Here is an 8,270-nt window from a genome sequence, read left to right as displayed (position 1 = left end):
TTCCCCATTTATAGAAATAGGCATAATAATATTATGCAGGATCTTTCCAATGTGTAAACAATAACATGAAACAATGACATTTATTTCCTGTGCACATTCACTCAAGTAAATTATTTTTCCCATGTTGCTAGACGTTAAGAGCAAGAGACGCACTTGGCGGTTTGATCAGGAATAGGAAAGGAGATGGAGGAGGAGTGGAAGGACAAGGACAGCATTTTACAGGTTTTCAAAATACGACATGTGCAGCTCATCTCTTTAAAAAAAAAGCACTAGTAACGCCTATCCCACATCACCTGTGAGCGTTAATTGAGAAAAATGTCTTAAATGCTTTGAGGTTTTCTCTTTATAATTTCTAAAATAGAAATAGCTTGTTTTACTTGATATAAAGGATATCTGCCATTATAATTTTTTTTTTTTTTTTTTTTTGCTGTACGCGGGCCTCTCACTGCTGTGGCCTCTCCTGTTGCAGAGCATAGGTTCCGGACGCACAGGCTCAGCAGCCATGGCTCACGGGCCCAGCTGCTCCGCGGCATGTGGGATCTTCCCGGACCGGGGCACAAACCCGTGTCCCCTGCATCGGCAGGCGGACTCTCAACCACTGCGCCACCAGGGAAGCCCTGCCATTATAATTTTGATGCATATCTTTAAAGACTTTCTGTACCTAAATAAAGAGAAAAAATTCCCCAAAGAATGGGGTTCTATACGTACAATATTTTAAAATCTGACTTTTTCCTAATAATATCAATTGAAGAACTCCTATGTCAAATACAGATTTACCACATATTTTGAATGGTTGAATAGCATTCCATTTTATGGATATATTACAAGTTATTTAAGCAGTTCCAAATTGTTTGACATTATCTTGCTTACAGGAGTGAAAAATTGGGAGCTATAATCAACTTTGCTGTACGTAAATACTTGTGCACTTGTCTGAGTGCTTCCTCAAGATAAATTAGTCAACAGTTATGCCCTGTATTCAGACTTGACATATGGTGCTGAAAGCCAGTATATTACTTACCTTTATTGCATTTAAAAACTCACCCCCCAAACTTAGTGGCTTGAATAACAATAATCCTTTATTATTACCTATGGTTTCCATTGGTGAGAAATTCAGACACCCTAGGGTTGGCTTGGCTGTACTTTGTGATATCTGGATCTCAGCTGGAAGACTAGAAGTCTAGGGGCTACGGTCATAGGAAGACTTGGTCATTCACTCATATTTCTATGTGTCTGGTGGTTGATGTTAAGCACTGGCAGAGTGCCTACCTTCTTCACATGGTGGTGGCTGGGTTTCAGGAGAAAACATCTAGAGAAAGAGAGAGAGAACACTAGGTAAAACCATATTGTATTTTATGCCTTGGAAGTCACACAGTATCACTTCACCACATTCTGTTAGTTGAAGCAGTTACAAACGTCACTGAAGTTGGGACTTCCCTGATGGTGCAGTGGTTAAGAATCCACCTGCCAATGCAGGGGATGTGGGGTGGATCCCTGGTCCGGGAAGATCCCACATGCTGTGGAGCAACTAAGCCTGTGCGCCACAACTACTGAGCCTGCGCTCTAGACCCCACAAGCCACAGCTACTGAGCCTGTGTGCTGCAACTACTGAAGCCCGTGTGCCTAGAGCTGGTGCTCTGCAGCAAGAGAAGCCACCACAATGAGAAGCCCGTGCACCACAATGAAAAGTAGCCCCTGCTCGCCACAACTAGGGAAAGCCCTTGCGCAGCAACGAAGACCCAATGCAGCCAAAAATAAATTAATTAATTTTAAAATAAAGAAAAGGTCACTGAGGTTCAAGGGGAGGGGACATAGACCCCACTGCTCAATGGAGGAGAGTTGATGTTGCACTTATAAGAAAAATGCGACATGGATTATATATTGCTACTGCTCTCTTTGGAAAACAGTATCTGCCCTAGCCAGTATTAGGACTTTTGATATATATTTTGAGTGATATCTTTGCCTATCCAATAATATGAAAAATAGTATTTCACTATGATTTTAGTTTGTTTTTATGATTAAATATCCCAAACATTGTTTTACAAGTTATTTACCATTCGTATTTTTCATGATTTTTTTGTTGTTGCTGTTTGACATAACCTTTATGTTTCTATGGATGTATTTAGTTGTTTAATAGTGACTTATAAAACATCTTCATGAATTGGGAGATTCGGATTGACATGTATACACTGATGTGTATAAAATGGATGACTAATAAGAAAAAAAATCTTCATATACTATACTGAGAAAATAATTCTTTGTCAGTTTCATTGAAAACATTTTTTCTAGTGTGTCTTTTTTTTATTGCTTTATTGCATTATTCATTCTTTGTAAACTTTTAAATATGTTTCTATCTTATATGCCATGCTTAGGTATACCTTCCTTACCCCAGAATTACAAAAACAACTTTTTTACTTGTATTTGTTTGTAAGTTACAACAAAATTAATTCCATATAGATTAATGACAGGATCTAACATTTTTCCAGGTTTTTAGCTATTCAGTTTTGTTTGTTGAAATCATCAAAATAGCAACACATTTTTTAAAACAGTAATATCCAAAGAAAAGTAGAGAAGAAATCCAACGCTGATTATGTTCTGTTGAATAATCTGTGTCTGTTCTACATATGGAAATGTTACATTTGTCATGTATTAACTCCCATATATGCTTGAGTCTCTGGACTTTTTATTATTGATCTCTATTGTAATTTAATATCACGTTGCTTTAATCATTACAGTTTAAAAAATACATTTTAATACCTGGAAAGCTCCCTTTCTCTAATGTAATCCATGAAGAGCTGTTAAAATACTAGGTCTCTAACTCTGCTTCCTCCCTGGTGATATTATTCAGGCTCATGGCTTTAAGCACTTTCTATGATGACAGCTTCCCTTTTCATATCTCCAGTCCAGGCCTCTTCTGTGAATGCCAAAGCCAGTTACTCCCTAGGAAGCTGAACAGGCCCCTTTGTTTCAACAAGTCAGAACTAAACCCTTAAATTTTCTTCTTCTCTGTAGATCTTCCAGGTCTTCTCCATCCCAATAAATAGCATTATACCAGCTACTCAGGTAATGTGAAAGGCAGATTTAGGGTTGTGGTAGCCAATCGTCAGTCATTATATCAGCGTAGAAATGGTTGCATTCTTCTAACATATCCATCAAAATAGGAAATGTGACTTTAGGGGGACAAGTTAAATCTACACTGAATCTGGAGTGTCAAAATTTGTGCCTCATTTAGCAGGTGAACACGGGGTGCTAAAAAGGTGAGTCAAGGACCCTTGGTCCTGCAGAGTATGTTAGGAGTTTATTTTTGTGTTAATAGAAGGGAAGCAGTGTCTTCAGCCTCTCAGGCCATTGTGGTTTCTTGCTAGTTTCTGAGGACTAAACAGTGTTAATAAGTTTGCCCATAAGCAAGGAATGTACTAATACACTTCTGCATTTCTCATAAAGAATATTTTTTAAATAATTGTATCTTCTTATATGCTTTAAATAATTAAAGTAAATATGTAGTTTGAAAAAGTGAAGGTCAAAATAATCCTGAAGAGGGCTTCCCTGGTGGCGCAGTGGTTGAGAGTCCGCCTGCCGATGCAGGGCACATGGGTTCGTGCCCCGATCTGGGAAGATCCCACATGCCGCGGAGAGGCTGGGCCCGTGAGCCATGGCCACTGAGCCTGCACGTCTGGAGCCTGTGCTCCGCAACGGGAGAGGCCACAACACTGAGAGGCCCGCGTACCGCAAAAAAAAAAAAAAATAATAATAATAATCCTGAAGAACATGCCAAGTGAAGAATTATAGACTTCAATAGGAAGTAAAGGTTAACATTGAAAATCATACGTTAAAACAAGAGTAAGTTCCATTTTCACTATCGTTAGATGAATAATTTAAAATATAGCAACTCTAATAAAAATATAAAATCAGTGGAACAATATAAGATGATTTTGAGGAAAATTTAAAAAAACACACATGAAACAAATGATGAATGAATTGTACACATTATTATTTGGTGATAGATAATAATTTTGTATCTGGTGACCATCCTTTTATTATTTAGTAAAAATAGTCATACATAGCAACAAGTTTTATAAATAGTAATATCTACAGAAAACAAGAAGAAGTCTTGTGCTGTTTATCCTCCATTTGCCCTTTAGGTGTATTCTCTGCTCTTTTCCATGGTGATCTAGCCTCCAGTAGGCTGACTTCTACCAACTGCATCATCTTAACTCCCTCACCTTTTTAATTTCTCTTGGGTTCATCCAATGGGAGGGACCAGGTAGATATCAGAGAGCAGAAGAGAAGGGGAAGGGAGGAGGGGAAGGAGATAGAAAGCCAAAGAGAGAGCCATAGGGAAAGAGCTAGAATGTGTTTTGGTTGCAAATATGTTCCTTTACTTGTAGTTGGTCCATTTCCCACGACTTAGCTCTCATCAGACTCAGTATCACCACCATGCTTTGGCCCCTTCAGGCTTTGAGGTGGTAATGGCTTTCCAAGGTTGCTGCCCTTGGAGTACTTTACCATTCTTTGTTGGTCCTTAACCCTGCCACACTTCTGAAAATACTCTCTTCATTAAAATCTCTCTAATCATCTCTTTGAGAGAGCCTTCTGGTTCCTCCCTGGACCTTGATTGATGAAAGTTCCAACTTTGGTTCTTCAGCCGTATTCACAAAAGGAAAAAGTGTAACTTGTGAACCCTACAGTGATCATCCTTACAAAGCTATTATGATCACTTACTACTCTTATATCACTTCAGTCCAACTTAAACTTCTTTTGGGTGGCTTTGCATAAACCAAGTACCAAGCAATAGCAGGATGATAAAAAGAAAGATAAGACAGAATGCCTGTCCCTCAAGAAGCTTGGCTTATTCAGCAGACAATTTATAAACACTTGAAAATTTTTAACAAGATTATGTTATGACAGGATGTGAAAAAGAGACATTAATAGAAAGTAAATATAATTGAAAGCAGAAAAGAAAATGATGATTTGGTCTAGCAGGAAAGGCTTCACTGAGAAGGTGGGACTTTAACCAGACCTTGGAAGATGTAAAGATGTTCCTGTATGACTCCACCAGTAAGTGTTTCCTGTCTGTTGCATCACACAAACAGTATTTTTTTTTTCATTTGGAGTCCTCTTTCAATATCCTAGAGTCATTATGTACAACCCAAGGTAGTATCTACACATGACTACTAGATTGGTTTCTTGCCTGACCTACCCTGTGCCAGAATATGCTTTGAGTTACATAATGATTCTTTGCTCATCTGTTTGATGCACATTATGCCAACACTGTGTCAGGCACTCAGGAAGGTTTACATGAGGAGAGAATTTCTAGACGATTACATAGGAAGGATTTGCTAAAAGTGACCCCAAAAGACTCCTTAGGGCAAGAAATGGCCCAGCTCTAGAGTCATCAGATCTGTTTTTAATTCCCAGCTCCTCCATCTGCTAGTCATATGATCTTAAACAAATAAATTTATGTTGTCCCAGTGCCCTTTTCTGTAGAACTGTGGTTTTCATATCTTCTCAAGGGGTTCATGTTGAGTTCTAAATGAAATAATATTTAAAGGGTTTATTACTCGCTCACCTCAAGTAATTTCTTATAAATGACATCTATTTGTATTCTACGACCTTCCTCTTCCTATTGTTCTTGCTATTCCTAATTATTAGATTATTATTATTTTACAGTGAGTAGTACACACATACCTTGCAAGAAATCTTAAGGTATAATAGCAAAATTACATCCACATTAGAATGTGGTAAAGAGCAAGATTGATGACACTCTCAAAATTGAATTCCTGATGTGGAGATCAAAAAGTGTGAGGAAGGAGGTGAGATATACATGAAACAAATAAAGATTTAACCATAGAATCATGTGTTCCTTAGGAGAAAACATGAAATGTTAGAAAAGGAACATCTAAAGATGTAACTTAAAAACTTACTTTAGAGGAAAAAGAAAAATGACCTGACTGTGCTGGTCAGAAGGGGTCACCACATTCTAGGCAAAATCACTGAAAAAAGAGATTCACACCTGGACTAAGTGTAACACAAATTTTAGTCATAAAAATAAAAAGAAAGCCCAGAAATTTAAAAAACAAGAGACCTACAATGTACTAAAAATGAAGCAGTCCTCAGATTTCTCCTCTACAGTGTATGTCAGAAGAAAATGAGAAAATGAAACATCTACAGATTTGAGGAGGAAATTGTAATCCCAAATGTTTATACACAGCCAAATTGTCTTTCATGTATGAGGACAACAGAGCTACATTCACAGATGTGTAAACCTTAATCAAAGTTTTACAGAATGTATTGCCCACATACCTGTAAAAAAAAAAATCCTAGAAATGGTATTCCAACCAAGCTAGAGATTGCTGAAAATTAATAGCTCAAGAATGAAAAGCATAGGATATAAAATCACTTACAAATCTTTCTACCCAAGTTTCACCACAAACTTCAGTTTCTATGGTCTGCTTTTCTTTACTTAAAATTTGTCCTGAGAGATCTTTAATTATGATTTTTCACTCATTTCTTCTCACAGAGATATTTTTCATTCTTTTGTACGGCTTTTTTTTTTTAATATATAGCTCCATAGTATTCCATTTTATGGATACACCATAACTTATTAAACCAGTCTGCCATTGATGGACATTGAGATTATTTTCAATATTTTTCTATTTCAAAGAATGACGGAACTCTATTTGTAGGATAAATTTCCAGATTTGGTATTACTGGGTCCAAAAGTATATGCATTTGTGATTTTGATATTCACTATCAAATTGTACCACATAGTATTTGTACAATTTTTTACTTCTATCTTTAATGTATGGGAGTACTCATTTTCCCAAAGTATCATTAATGCAGTGTATTATCATATTTGGATTTTTATCAGTTTTCTAGGTAAAAAATGATACCTCAGTGTAGTTTGAATTTATCTTATTATAAGTGAATTGGAGTACTTTTTCATGTGTGTTAAGAACCATTTTTTCCCTTTACATGGACTGAGTGTTCATACCCTTTGTCTATTTTTTTTTTTTTGCGGTACGCGGGCCTCTCACTGTTGTGGCCTCTCCCGTTGTGGAGCACAGGCTCCGGATGCGCAGGCTCAGTGGCCATGGCTCACTGGCCCAGCCGCTCCACGGCATGTGGGATCTTGCCGGACTGGGGCACGAACCCGTGTCCCCTGCATCGGCAGGCGGACTCTCAGCCACTGCGCCACCAGGGAAGCCCCCCTTTGTCTATTTTTAATTTCTAGCAGCTCTGTATATATTAGGGAGATTAGCTTTTTGTCTGTGATACGAGTTGCAAATGTTTTCTGGTTTGCCATTTTTCTTTTGACTTTTCCTAAGTTTTAGATATTTAGGTTTTAACATGCATGTGTTTTAATATATATGCAATATACATACTTTATAGCTCGATTATGAGTCATAGTTTAAGTCTTTCCTTCCCTAAGATTATAAAGGAATTTTCCCATTTTTATTCTATGACTTTTTTTTTACATTTATATCTTTCATTTAACCGAAATTTATCTTGGTGTACATGGTGAGGTATGAATCCCATATATTTCTTTTGTTTATTCAACATTATTTATTAAATAGTTCTTCTTTTACCTACTGATTGCGTTGCCATTTGTATCAATTATTAAATCCCAATGTGTATTTTGGTCCAACTAGTGTTCTCTAAGGAATGAGATTCTGGGTAGTTCTTATTTTTTCTTTTAATTTTTTTTATGTTTAAAATTTACTACAACAAACATATGACTTTTATAATTAAGAAAAAATAAATTTTAAGTTTTCTTCTCAAAGCTGGCATATAAAAGTATGTGCATTTTATAGAATCTTAATTTTGTTTTTAAAAATAAAGAAACAGCACAAATAAAGTACTCTAAAATATTAACAGTGATTCTCTCCTCATAGTTTCACTATGGCTTACTTTTTCCTTCCATTTTTTCTGTTGCTTTTACAATTTTATGCACTAGTGTATGAAAAATCTCTAAGTTAAAAAATTAAGTTTTTGTGGTAAATGAAATGTGTCTTGTGTCACAGAGGAATTTGAGGTTATCTTATGTATTTAAAGGATTATGTGGAAATTAAATGATACTTTCTGTCACTGACTTTCATTAACATTACTTAGATTTTCAGATCACATTAATTCAACTCCACATTCCTCTCACATTCATCAAAAAAGCATGTTGACTGCCAAATCCATTCAAATATCTATATAACTTTTTTTTATAAAGTACTAGAAGAAACATTAAAATATATTCCTAAACTTCTACTTGTAATAATTTCTGA

General features: G+C 36.3%; 1 long non-coding RNA gene across 1 annotated transcript in view; it reads right to left on the bottom strand.

Annotated features, from left to right (window-relative positions):
* Window positions 1-1,053: 1,053 nt before the first annotated feature.
* LOC114896782 overlaps window positions 1,054-8,270 on the bottom strand; it is a 30,526-nt gene continuing 23,309 nt past the window's right edge. Inside the window, exon 3 of the long non-coding RNA XR_003793922.1 lies at window positions 1,054-1,306. This is a non-coding gene — a long non-coding RNA (uncharacterized LOC114896782). The remainder of the gene's footprint in view (window positions 1,307-8,270) is intronic.

Source organism: Monodon monoceros, unplaced genomic scaffold (assembly GCF_005190385.1).
Source record: "Monodon monoceros isolate NGI ecotype Baffin Bay Population unplaced genomic scaffold, NGI_Narwhal_1 Super_Scaffold_16, whole genome shotgun sequence".
Classification (NCBI taxonomy): Eukaryota; Metazoa; Chordata; class Mammalia; order Artiodactyla; family Monodontidae; genus Monodon; species Monodon monoceros.
Note: the sequence above shows the minus strand (reverse complement) of the source record. Positions and strands in the feature narration are given on the sequence as shown.